The following is a 13,725-nucleotide window of genomic DNA, read 5'->3' as shown; positions in this document are numbered from 1 at the left end:
TCCCATGCGCTTTAATTTTACACGCTAATCTCTTTTGTGGGACTTTGTCAAAAGCCTTCTGAAAGTCCAAATAAACCACATCCACGAGCTCCCCCTCAAACATTACTAATTACATCCCCGAAGAATTCTAGTAGATTTGTCAAGCATGATTTCCCTTTCGTAAATCCATGCTGACTCGTCACAATTCTACCACTGTTCTCGAAGTGCTCTGCTATAAAATCTTTGATAATGGACTCTAGAAATTTCCCCACTACCGACGTCAGGCTGACTGGTCTATAATTCCCTGCTTTCTCTTTACCTCCCTTTTTAAAAAGTGGGGTTACATTAGCGACCCTCCAATCTGTAGGAACTGTTCCAGAGTCTATAGAATCTTGGAAGATGACCACCAATGCATCCACTATTTCTAGGGCCACTTCCTTAAGTACTCTGGGATGCATACCGTCAGGCCCTGGGGATTTATCGGCCTTTAATCCAATCAATTTCCCCAACACCATTTCTCTACTAATACTGATTTCTTTCAGTTCCTCTCTCTCACTAAGCCATGTGTTGCCCAACATTTCTGGTATGATATTTGTGTCCTCCTTTGTGAAGACAGGACCAAGGATTAACGCTTGGGTTTACAGGGCGCAGGGGCTGATTAATGCCTGGGTTTGGAGGGCCCAGGAGCAGATTAATGCTCGAGTTTACAGGACCCAGGGTGCATTTTGTTTTGTATTCGTTCCTGGGACATGGGCGTCAATGGTTAGGCCAGCATTTATTGCCCCTCCCTAAATGCCCTTGAGAAAGTGTTGGTGAGCTGCCTTCCTGAACCGCTGCAGTCCAGGTGGTGTAGATACACCCACAGTGCTGTTAGGAAAGGAGCTCAAGGATTTTGAGCCAGCAACAGTGAAGGAACGGCGATATAGTTCCAAGTCAGGATGGTGTGTGGCTTGGAGGGGAACTTACAGGTGGTGGTGTTCCCATGCATTTGCTGCCCTTGTCCTTCTAGTTGGTAGAGGTCACGGATTTGGAAGGTGTTGTCCAAGGAGCCTTGGTGCGTTGCTGCAGTGCATCCTGTAGATGGTACACACTGCTGCCACTGTGCTTTGGTGGTGGAGGGAGTGAATGTTTGTGAATGGGGTGCCAATCCAGCGGGCTGCTTCGTCCTGGATGGTGTCGATCTTCCTGAGTGTTGTTGGAGCTGCACCCTCCAAGGCAAGTGGAGATTATTCCATCACACTCCTGACTTGTAGATAGTGGACAGGCTTTGGGGAGTCAGGAGGTGAGTTACTCGCCGCAGAATTCCCAGCCCCTAACCTGCTCTTGTAACTACAGCATTTATATGGCCACTCCAGTTCAGTTTCCGGTCAATGATAACCCCAGGATGTTGATAGTGGGGGATTCAGCGATCATACGGCCATTGAATGTCAAGGGGAGATGGTTAGATTCTCTCTTGTTGGAGATGGTCATTGCCCGGCACTTGTGAGGCGTGAATGTTACTTGCCACTCATCAGCCCAAGCCTGGATATTGTCCATGTCTTGCTGCATTTCTACACAGACTGCTTCAGTACCTGAGGAGTAGCGAATGGTGCTGAACATTGTGCAATCATCAGCAAACATCCCCACTTCTGACCTTATGATTGAAGGAAGGTCATCGATGAAGCAGCTGAAGATGGTTGGGCCCGGGACACTACCCTGAGGAACTCCTGCAGTGATGTCCTGGAGCTGAGATGATTGATTGCCAGCAACCACAACCATCTTCCTTTGTGATAGGTATCACTCCAACCAGCAGAGAGTTTTCCCCCTGATTCCCATTGACTCCAGTTTTGCTCGGGCTCCTTAATGCCACACTCGGTCAAATGCTGCCTTGATGTCAAGGGCAGTCACTCTCTCCTCACCTCCATTAATGCTCAGGTTTACAGGGCCCAGGAGTGGATTCATGAAAGATCTGGCTCTATGTTTTAGACCATGCCCTTTTGTCCTAAATTCCCCAACCAGTGGAAAGACTTTCTCCCCATCTAACCTCACAGTTCTAATTAATATCTTGGATCAATCACCCCTTAACCGTATAAATTCCAGGGAACACAACCCTTATAATGAGGTGATGCATTCTGGCAAAAAGGAAAAGGGAGAAGCAATATATACTAAATGGCACATTTATAAATGGTTTGCAGGGACAGGGGGATCCGAGGATCATCGAGTCATAGACTTTTACAGCACAAAAACAGGCCCTTCGGGCCAATGTACCTGCCCCGAACAGTACAGCACAGGAACAGGCCATTCGGCCCTCCAAGCCTGCGCCGATCTTGATGCCTGCCGAAACTAACACCTTCTGCACTTCCGGGGCCCATATCCCTCTATTCCCTTCCTATTCATATATTTGTCAAGATGTCTCTTAAACGTCGATATCGTATCTGCTTCCACCACCTCCCCTGGCAGCAAGTTCCAGGCACTCACCATCCTCTGTGTAAAAGAACTTGCCTTGCACATCCCCTCTAAACTTTGCCCCTCTCACCTTAAACCTATGTCCCCTAGTAACTGACTCTTCCACCCTGGGAAAAAGCTTCTGACTATCCACTCTGTCCATGCCACTCATAACTTTGTAAACCTCTATCATGTTGCCCCTCCACCTCCGTCGTTCCAGTGAAAACAATCCGTGTTTTTCCAACCTCTCCTCATAGCTAATGCCCTCCAGACCAGGCAACATCCTGGTAAACCTCCTCTGTACCCTCTCCAAAGCCTTCCAGTAGTGTGGCGACCAGAATTGCACGCAATATTCTAAGTGTGGCCTAACTAAAGTTCTGTACAGCTGCAGCATGATATACTCTATGCCCCGACCGATGAAGGCAAGCATGCCGTATGCCTTCTTGACTACCTTATCCACCTGCGTTGCCACTTTCAGTGACCTGTGGACCTGTACGCCCAGATCTCTCTGCCTGTCAATACTCTTAACGGTTCTGCCATTTACTGTATACTTCCCACCTGCATTAGATCTTCCAAAATGCATTACCTCACATTTGTCTGGATTAAACTCCATCTGCCATTTCTCTGCCCAAGTCTCCAACCGATCTATATCCTGCTGTATCCTCTGACAATCCTCATCATTATCAACTCCACCAACCTTTGTGTCGTCCGCAAACTTACTAATCAGACCAGCTACATTTTCCTCCAAATCATTTATATATACTACAAACAGCAAAGGTCCCAGCACTGACCCCTGCGGAACACCACTAGTCACAGCCCTCCATTCAGAAAAGCACCCTTCCACTGCTACCCTCTGCCTTCTATGACAGAGCCAGTTCTGTATCCATCTTGCCAGCTCACCTCTGATCCCATGTGACTTCACCTTTTGTACCAGTCTGCCATGAGGGATCTTGTCAAAGGCTTTACTGAAGTCCATATGGACAACATCCACTGCCCTTCCTTCATCAATCATCTTCATCACTTCCTCAAAAAACTCAATCAAATTAGTGAGACACGACCTCCCCTTCACAAAACCATGCTGCCTCTCGCTAATAAGTTTGTTTGTTTCTAAATGGGAGTAAATCCTGTCCTGAAGGATCCTCTCTAATAATTTCCCTACCACTGACGTAAGGCTCACCGGCCTATAATTTCTTGGATTATCCTTGCTACCCTTCTTAAACAAAGGAACAACATTGGCTATTCTCCAATCCTCTGTGACCTCACCTGTAGCCAATGAGGATGCAAAAATTTCTGTCAAGGCCCCAACAATTTCTTCCCTTGCCTCCCTCAGTATTCTGGGCTAGATCCCATCAGGCCCTGGGGACTTATCTATCTTAATGCTTTGCAAGACACCCAACACCTCCTCCTTTTTGATAATGAGATGACTGAGACTATCTGCACTCCCTTCCCTAGGCTCATCATCCACCAAGTCCTTCTCTTTGGTGAATACTGATGCAAAGTACTCATTTAGTACCTCGCCCATTTCCTCTGGCTCCACACATAGATTACCTCCTCTGTCCTTCAGCAGGCCAACCCTTTCCCTAGTTACCCTCTTGCTCTTTATCTCCATACAAAAAGCCTTGGGATTTTCCTTAATCCTGTTTGCCAATGACTTTTCATGACCCCTTTTAGCCCTCCTGACTCCTTGCTTTAGTTCCTTCCTACTGTCTTTATATTCCTCAAGGGATTCGTCTGATCCTAGCCTTCCAGCCCTTACAAATGCTTCCTTTTTCTTTTTGATGAGGCTCACAATATCCCGCGTTATCCAAGGTTCCCGAAACTTGCCAAACTTATCCTTCTTCCTCGCAGGAACATGCTGGTCCTGGATTCTAATCAACTGACATTTGAAAGACTCCACATGTCAGATGTTGATTTACCCTCAAACAGCCGCCCCCAATCTAAATTCTTCAGTTCCTGCCTAATATTGTTATAATTAGCCTTCCCCCAATTTAGCACCTTCACTCGAGGACTACTCTTATCCTTATCCACAAGTACCTTAAAACTTATGGAATTATGGTCACTGTTCCCGAAATGCTCCCCTACTGAAACTTCGACCACCTGGCCGGGCTCATTCCCCAATACCAGGTCCAGTACGACCCCATCCCTAGTTGGACTATCTACATATTGTTTCAAGAAGCCCTCCTGGATGCTCCTTACAAATTCTGCCCCATCCAAGCCCCTAACACTAAGTGAGTCCCAGTCAATATAGGGGAAGTTAAAATCACCCACCACTACAACCCTGTTATCTTTCCATCTTTCCAAAATCTGTCTACATATCTGCTCCTCTACCTCCCGCTGGTTGTTGGGAGGCCTGTAGTAAACCCCCAACATTGTGACTGCACCCTTCCTATTCCTGAGCTCCACCCATATTGCCACGCTGCATGACCCCTCCGAGGTGTCCTCCCGCAGTACAACTGTGATATTCTCCTTAACAAGTAATGCAACTCCCCCACCCCTTTTACATCCCCCTCTATCCCGCCTGAAGCTTCTAAATCCTCGAACATTTAGCTGCCAATCCTGTCCTTCCCTCAACCAAGTCTCTGTAATAGCAACAACTTCATAGTTCCAAGTACTAATCCAAGCTCTAAGTTCATCTACCTTACCCTGTTATACTCCTCGCATTGAAGCAAATGCACTTCACACCACCAGTCCCGCTGTGCTCCGCAACATCTCCCTGCCTGCTCTTCCTCTTAGTCTTACTGGCCTTATTTACTCGTTCCCCTTCATTTATTTCACTTGCTGTCCTACTGCTCTGGTTCCCACCCTGCTGCCACACTAGTTAAATCCTCCCGAGTGACACTAGCAAACCTAGTTAGCAAAGTGTATGGGATTTGGGCTTCATAAACAGAGTACTAATTTCAAAGTCTGAGAAGTTATGTTGAACCTTTTTAAAGCTCTGTTTAGTTCACTACTAGAGTATTGTGTCCAGTTCTGGTCATCACACTTTAGGAGGGATGAGAGTGTCCTTGAGGGGGTGCAGAGGAGATTTACCAGAATGGTTCCAGGGATGAGGGAATTTAGCTACAAGGTTAGGCTGGAGAAGCTGGGGTTGTTTTCCTTGGAACAAAAGAGATTGAGGGAGATTTAATAGACGTATCCAAGATTATGACAGGCTTAGATAAGGAAAAACACTTGCAGCAACCAAGGTGGAGAGGGAAATCTGATAGAGGCGTGAAAAATCACAACAGGTTTACATAAGGCAAAGAAAAGCTGTTCCCATTAGCTGATGGTACAAGAACTAGGGAACATGGATTTTAAGTTTTGGGCAAGTGATACAGGGGTGACGTGAGGAATAACCTTTTCACACAGTGAGTGATAATAACCTGGAACTCGCTGCCTATGAGGGTGGTGGAAACTGAGACGGGCAGTGATTTCAAAAGGAAATTGGATTGGCAGTTGAGGGAAATAAACCTGCAGGACTAGAGGGATAGAGCAGGGGAATGGGACTGACTGGATTCCTCAACAGAGAGCTAGCATGGAATTGATGGTCCGAATGGCCTCCTTCTGTGCCATAATGGCTCTATGATTCATTTGTGTAATCTCTCCTTGTAATTTAACCCTTGGAGTCCAGGTATCATTCAGATAAATCTACACTGCACTCCCTCCAAGGCCAATACATCCTTCCTAAGGTGTGGTGCCCAGAACTGAACACAATACTCCAGGTGTGGTCTAACCAGGGCTTTGTGTATCTCAGTGCTTTTCCAGTCAGACTGATACCTGAAATCTTTTCCCACAGACAGAACAGACAAACCTTTCTCCTTCCACATTCAAAGGCCGATGATATTCAGGTCCTGATGAATCGAGTGACTCTTGTCAGATCTTGATGTGATATTTGGTTTGAGATTCCCAGTCTGTGTATTCTCCCTTTCTAACCCCCTGTAAAAGGAGTTTACAAAAGCCATCACTGTCAGTCCAGGATAGAAATTCACAACATTTCCTCCTCCTGCTTCCTGGTCCAGGATGACTGCGCATGCGCCCTGCTGCACATTGTCCGCTGGAAATCTGCCGGCCGTTAACCCCGGGCCTGTCACCGGGAGAAGACCCGCAGCTACCGCCCCGCTCGGTGCAAATGCAGGACGGGGAGCTTCTTATCGGAGCTACTGAGGCCTACACCGGGTGTTTCTGAAGCCTCCCTCGCCCACCTGCCGCCGCTTATCGGCTGCAGATGTGACTTGCACCATGCCCACTCCAAACACTGTTCTGTACCGTGCCTGCACAGTGGTCTCCTGTGGTGTGAATAGGGAACATTCCTCACCATGTGGAATGTTGGGTAAAAGCTCCGTCATTGAAGCTCCAAGTGAACTGTGATTGTTTTTTGCTGTAATGGGGTGATAAATGGGCCAGACCAATATAAATTAAGGAAATAAATTAGACAGAAACCCAAGTGCATGGACTCCCCATGATCCACCAGAAAGAAGGGGAATGGGAACTGGGACCAATCCAGATTCCCCAAAACAGCAGCAATAACAGCAGAATCCAACCCCTCCAGTCACATGTGAACTCAGTGGTGTGTCAGTATGTGGGGTGAATGAGTGAATCTCTTCACACACACAGAACATTTAAACAGTCTCTCTCCAGTAAGAATGTGCTGATTATGGATCAAATCCTTTGAACTTTGAAAGCTGGGATGTTAACAGGTGGGAAAACTGAGTAAATCCCTTCACACAGGTGAAGTATCTGAACGGTCTCTCTCCAGTGTGACTGTGATGGTCTATCAGTAAATAGGATGACTGAGTGAATCCATTTCCACATTCAGCTGGTGAACACCCTCGACCTGACGTGACTGCACCCAGGAGTTTCCAGCTCAGACTGGAACTGAATCCCGCCCACAGTCAACAACAACAATGTGCATTGATATAGCACCTTTAACATCGTAAAATCATCCAGAGACTCTTAAAATCATAGAATGTTTACAGCACAGAAAGAGGCCACTTGGCCCACCTATTCTAAACCCATCTTCCAGTATTTGGTCCACAGCCCTGCAAATTACAGCACTTAGGTGCATATCCAGACTCCTTCTGAATCAGTTGAGGGTTTCTGCCTCAACTACCCTTTCAGGCAGTGAGTTCCAGACCTTCACCACCCTCTGGGTGAAAAAGTGTTTCCCCAACTACCCTCTAATCTTTCTACCAATCACTAAATCTATTTCCACTTCGTCACTGACCTTTCTGCTAAAGTGAATAGGCCCTTCACCTCCACTCTATCCAGGCCCCTCAAAATTTTGTACATTTCAATCAAATCTCCCCTCATCCTTCTCTGTTCCAAGGAGAATAACCCCAGCCTATCCAATCTTTCCTCAGAGCTGCATTTCTCCAGTCCCGGCAACATCCTCGTAAATCTCCTCTGTACCCTCTCGAGTGAAATTACATCCTTTCTGTAATGAGGTGACTGTAGAAAGTATTCAAGTTGTGCCCTAACCAATGATTTATACAGTTCCAGCATAACCTCCCTGCTCTTGTATTCTGTATCTCAGCTAATAAAGGAAAGGATTCCATATGATTTCTTAACCACCTTATCGACCTGTGCTGATACCTTCAGGGATTGGTGGACCTTCACTCCAAGGTCCCTTACTTGCTCTACAATTCCACTTGCCATTTTTCGACCCATCTGACCAGACCATCGATATCTTCCTGCAACCTACAGCGATCCTCCTTGCTATCTACCACATGGCCAATCTTTGTGTCTTCTGCAAACTTCTTGAACATGCCCCCTACATTCATGTCCAAATTGTTCACATATACCACAAAAAGCAGAGGACCCAGTACTGAGCCCTGCGAAATACCACTGGAAACAGCCCTCCAGTCGCTAAAACACCAGTCAACAATTACCCTTTGTATCCTCTGCATCCTGTCACTGAGCAAATTTTGTATCCATTTTGCTGCATTTCTCTGGATCCCATGGGCTTTTTTTTTTACAACCAGTCTGCCACGTGGGACCTCATCAAAAGCCTTCTTCACAGCAGCATTACTACTTCTGAGGCCCTGCTTGTCAATTTCCTACCAGCTCCCCAAATTCTGACTGCAGGATCACATCCCTTTTCCTGCCTATGTTGTTGGTGCTGATGTGGACCATCATGACTGCTGGCTGTTGACCCTCTACCACCACCACCCCACCCCCCACCCCAGTGCTCTGCAACCTTTCAGTGACATTCTTGACCCTGGCACTAGGGAGAAAACACACCATCCTGGATTCACATCTGCAGCAGCAGAAACACTTGTCTGTTCCCTAACTATTGTATTTCCTATCACTAGAGAGAGAGAGAGAGAGAGACAGGCAGACAGACAGAGAGGGTAAATACCTGCTCTCTGAAGATATACAGCAAAGTCTGTGGAAACTTGAACAATTTTTGAGAGTTGAAGTTTGCAGAGATGTAAAGAGCCCCACAGGATCAGTGGAAATCACATTATCCATGGATGTCCTGGAAAGAGTTGCTTGGAGAAGGGAGCGAAGGAAAATATTGTTTGTTTTTGAAAAGTCTGGGAGATCCAACCCATTGCAACTGGGAGGAATTTGGGACTTTTAACGGAAAACAATTTTATCAAAAAAGGATTGTGTAATGTATCAGAGTGGTGTGAGATATTGAAGTGTGAATAAGTAAAGAAAATAACTTTGATTGTAATTTGGGGTGTCAGCTATTTACAAAGTTCTATTTTTTAAATTGAGAATTTCTTTTATCTGTTGTAATAAAAGAATTAAAAAGTGAAATCTGGTGTAAATCGTTAAATAGGTGCTCATATCTTGTATTTTTCATGTTGACGATCTCTGAGGTCAAAACAACTGGAAAGTGGGATTAATCTGATAACTCTTTTTCAGCTAGTACAGACACAACGGGCTGAATGGCTTCATTCTGTGCCATAAATTTTCTATGGCAGTGGATGTGCACTGTCGAGGTTGGAGCAGCCCGACCACTCCTCTAGCTAGCTATTCGATCACCTTACTAATACTTTCACCCTCACGACTTAAAAGCAAAAGAGAAGAGTCACCCAGCTACCCATTCCCCTTCTGTTTGTGTCACTTAAATCTAGGGAAGCTCCCCCTTATTCTGATGAAAACTGGAATGTTTAATTTCCAGCTCCTTGGACTAACTTTGGAGAAAGGGAAACAAAGCTACAATACTTACCAGCCGATCAACTCACAGACTTCCTGACTCGGTGGAAACGGGAGAAGAAACCGGGAAGTGGCAGCTAGCATGGGGGAGGCGCTGCACCATCGCTTTAATTTACAGACGCTCCCTGACCAGTCTTCATTTCCTCTCTATTTACAGCCGATCCCTGAGAGTTTCCAGCTCTTGCTGATCCTCCCAGAGTTTGTCGCTTACACTGCGCTTTCCGGCTGGACTGAACCCGGGAGCCGCTCCCTCCACACCTCTTACCTGGCAGCTCACAATGCACGCCTGATTGACGGCAGCTTCCGACCAATCGGAAGAGTGGGGGCGGGGCTGGAGGACCTAACGGGAGCGCGGGCCTCCAAGCAATCCGAGTCGAGCGAGAGGCGGGGCCTTTTTTGAAAAGCCGGCCGGAAAACCCTGAATCTGTCCGATGTTGAGAAGTGCGTTTCCGCTTCAGCAGCTGTGATACTCAGCCTGCGAGCCTCGGGCTTTTATTAACCCGCCTCCCTCTCACCTGCTGCAACCGCGCTCTCCGCCTCAGCCCCTGCCGGCCGCGCATGCTCAGCTCACACCGCCCGGCTGAATGGCGGCTGCTCCGGACCAATAGGAACAGTGGGGGCGGGACTGCAGGACTGATGTGGTGCTGGGTGCTCCAATCAGAGTGAGGGGGCGGGGCCACAATGCTGCCCTCCAGTCCTGCCCCCTGTTGCTAATGGTCGGCAGCTGTCGTCAATCACCCGGACATTGTGAACTGTCAGGTGAGAGGTCGCTGAAGGGAACGTTCGGGCACTGCTTTTGGAGCATGCGTAGTTCGAACAGTGTTACAAACATACCTCGGAGTGCATGTCCACAGGTTTATGAAGGTGGCAGGATCGAAAGATTAGATGGGTGACCAGATGTTGCAGCTGGCATGAATACGACAGGCTGAATGGTCTCCTTCTGTGCTGTAATCTTTCTTTGGTTCGAAGACACTGAGACTTGGATGAAAGGTCACAGACCTGAAGCGTTAACTCTGCTTCTCTCTCCACAGATGCTGCCACACCTGCTGAGCATTTCCAGCACTTTTTGTTTTTATTTTAGATTTCCAGCATCTGCAGTATTTTGCTTTTGTTTTAATGCAGGTGTTGCTCAGAGAACTGAGTGAAGAATCACAGATGGACAAATAAGAGGCATTTGTATCTGGGTCAGTGTTGGATGTGGAAGTCTGTCCCTGAAATCCTGTGCAGGTCCTTTTTGTTGCATAGTTTGATTTGGAGTTAAGATGGAGGAGAAACTGCTGGGTTTAACCCCGAGTACCTTTGAGCCCAGTCGGGTCCAACAGTTTCCAATGAGAGATTGTGAAGGGAGGTAGATTGGAGGGGAATGTGCAGCAGGGCACACGCACGGCCATCCTGGGTCAGGAAGCAGGAGGGGAGAATGTTGTGAATTTCTATCCTGACTGTCAGTGATGGTTTTTGTAAATTCCTTTTACAGTGTTGGAATGGGAGGATTTGCAGATGGGAATGCAAAACCAAAAATCATGTCAAGATCTCAGAGAGCCACTCAATTCATCAGGACTTGAATATCAGCATTTGAATGTGGAAGGAGAAATGTTTGTCTGTTCTGACTGTGTGAAAAGATTTTAAACATCAGAGAGACTGGAAACACACTGAGACACGCACACCCAAGTGAGAGTGTTCCAGTGCACTGACTGTGGAAAGAGCTTTAACCAGTTATACAGTTTGAAAAACATCACATCATTCACAGCAGGGAGAAACCATTGAGGTGTTTCGTGTGTAGAGGAGACTTCAACTGATCATCCAACCTGGAGAGACACAAGGACACCCGTACCACGGAGAAACTGTGGTGACTGTGGAAGGGATTTAATTGCCCATCTGGTTGGAAACTCATCGACGCAGTCACAGTGGGGAGAAACCGTTCACCTGCTCCATGTGTCAGAAGGGATTCACTCGGTCATCGAACCTGCTGACACACCAGCGAGTTCACACTGGAGAGAGGCCGTTCACCTGCTCAGAGTGTGGGAAGGGATTCACTCAGTTATCCACACTGCTGAAACATCAGTGAGTTCACAAGTAATTCGGGATGGGAAGTTTCTGCCAAATGGTGGATTTCCGACACTGGGGTTTCGGAAATCCACTGTTGGCATCTCCCTTTCCAACATTTTTGATGGACAACCACAAAGCTGTTTTTAAGTCATCTTTATTTTTTTATTTTCTTACACCTCAGTGGAAATGAACTTCAACCAGCACAGTGGCGCAGTGGTTAGCACCGCAGCCTCACAGCTCCAGCGACCTGGGTTCAATTCTGGGTACTGCCTGTGCGGAGTTTGCAAGTTCTCCCTGTGACTGCGTGGGTTTTCACCGGGTCCTCCGGTTTACCCCACAGCCAAAGACTTGCAGGTTGATAGGTAAATTGGCCATTGTAAATTGCCCCTAGTATAGGTAGGAGAATTGTGGGGATGTGGTAGGAATATGGGATTAATGTAGGATTAGTCTAAATGGGTGGTTGATGGTCGGCACAGACTTGGTGGGCCGAAGGGCCTGTTTCAGTGCTGTATCTCTAAATAAAATAAACCAGGAAAGCAAGTGGGTGGAACTGCATACTCCTTCACAACTTCAGTGTGTCAGTCTTCTGTAAATGGCTAAAAAGGAGGTGTGTGTATACACAGACCTGTCATTGGGAAAGTGTTAGAATTGATCATTAAGGAGGCTATAGCTGGGCACTTAGAAAAACTGAAGGTAATCGGGAATAGTCAGCATGGTTTTGTGAAAGGGAAATCATGTTTAACCAATTTATTGGAGTTCTTTGAAGGAGTAACATACACTGTGGATAAAGGGGAACCCGTCGACATAATGTACTTGGATTTGCAGAAGGTATTTGAGAAGGTGTCACATAAAAGATTACTGCACAAAGTAGAAAACTCATGGTGTAGGGGGCAACATATTAGCATGAATAGAAGATTGGCTGGCTGGCAGAAAACAGTCTGCATAAATGGGTCCTTTTCTGAGTGGAAGGATGTGATGAGTGAAGTCCTGCAGGGGTCTGTGCTGGGGCCTGAACCTTTTACAATTTATATCAATGACTTAGATGAGGGGAGTGATGGCATGGTAGCTAAATTTGCAGATGACACAAAGATAAGCAGGAAAGTATGCTGTGAAGAGGACATAAGGATAAGACCGATAGAGTCTTACTGAATGGGCAAAATCTGGCAGATGGAGTATACTGTTGGAAAATGTGAAGTTGTTCACATTGGCAGGAAGAATAAAAAAGGAGTATTACTTAAACAGAGAACGACTGGAGAACTCCGAAGTGCAGAGGGATCTAGGTATTTTAGTGCATGAGTCACACAAAGTAATAAAGGCGGCTAATGGAATGCTATCCTTCATTATGAGAGGAATTGAAAATAAAAGCAAGGATGTTGTGCTTCAGTTATACAGAGCATTGGTGAGGCCACATCTCGAATACTGTGGGCCGTTTTGGTCTCCTTATTTAAGAATGGATGTAAATATGTTCGAGGTGGTTTTTTAGGAGGTTTACTAAACTGATACCTGGAATGAGCAGGTTGTCTTATGCGGACAGACTGGCCTTGTTTTCACTGGAGTTTAGAAGAGTGAGGGGAGACTTGATTGATATACACAAGATCCTGAACTGTCTTGACAGAGTGAATGTTGAGAGTATGTTTCCTCTTAGGGGTCAGTCAGAATGAGGAGGCACTGTTTTAAAATTAGGGGCCCCCCTAAAGATGAGTATCTTTTTTCTCAGAGGGTTGTGCAACTTTGGAATTCTCTGCCGCAGAGGGTGGTGGAGGCGAGGTCATTGAATATTTTTAAGGCAGAGGTAGATAGATTCTTGTTAGACCAGGGAGTCAAAGGTTATCAGGGGTAGATGGGAGTGTGGAATTCGTGACACAAACAGATCAGCCATGATCTTATTAAATGGCGGAGCAGGCTAGAGGGGCCGAATGGCCGACTTCTGCTCCTAATTCGTATATTTGTATGTATGAGCAATTCCCAATGTTTGTTTTTGCCTTCATGGGATATCTTAGCAGAGACCTCCTGAGAACTGACACAACTCATTTGACATGGTTTAAAATTAATGGTGCAGGATCAGTAGCTGGCAAGTCGCTGGTCTGCAGCAAAAACATTGGTCTCTCAATAGGAATTTGAAACTTGCTT

The 13,725-nt window shown here is 46.4% G+C and overlaps 1 protein-coding gene and 1 pseudogene across 5 annotated transcripts in view; one reads left to right on the top strand and one right to left on the bottom strand.

The window, feature by feature from the left end:
* Positions 1-10,118, bottom strand: part of LOC137349286 (zinc finger protein 551-like) — a 30,077-nt gene extending 19,959 nt beyond the window's left edge. For 2 of the 5 annotated variants that reach the window (XR_010969307.1, XM_068014825.1), the window contains exons 1-2: positions 9,563-10,112; positions 6,194-6,318 (exon numbers count right to left, since the gene is read on the bottom strand). The gene's annotated coding sequence lies outside the window, so the exon portion shown is untranslated. Of the gene's footprint in view, positions 1-6,193; positions 6,319-9,562 lie in introns of all 5 variants that reach the window. The other 3 variants (XM_068014827.1, XM_068014826.1, XM_068014828.1) reach the window with 3 other exon arrangements.
* The window catches only part of LOC137349297 (zinc finger protein 585A-like), a 182,192-nt pseudogene that overhangs the window by 78,967 nt on the left and 89,500 nt on the right, over positions 1-13,725 (top strand).

The sequence above is a fragment of the Heterodontus francisci genome, chromosome 34 (genome assembly GCF_036365525.1).
Source record: "Heterodontus francisci isolate sHetFra1 chromosome 34, sHetFra1.hap1, whole genome shotgun sequence".
Taxonomy (NCBI): Eukaryota; Metazoa; Chordata; class Chondrichthyes; order Heterodontiformes; family Heterodontidae; genus Heterodontus; species Heterodontus francisci.
This window is presented reverse-complemented; position numbering and strand designations above follow the sequence as displayed.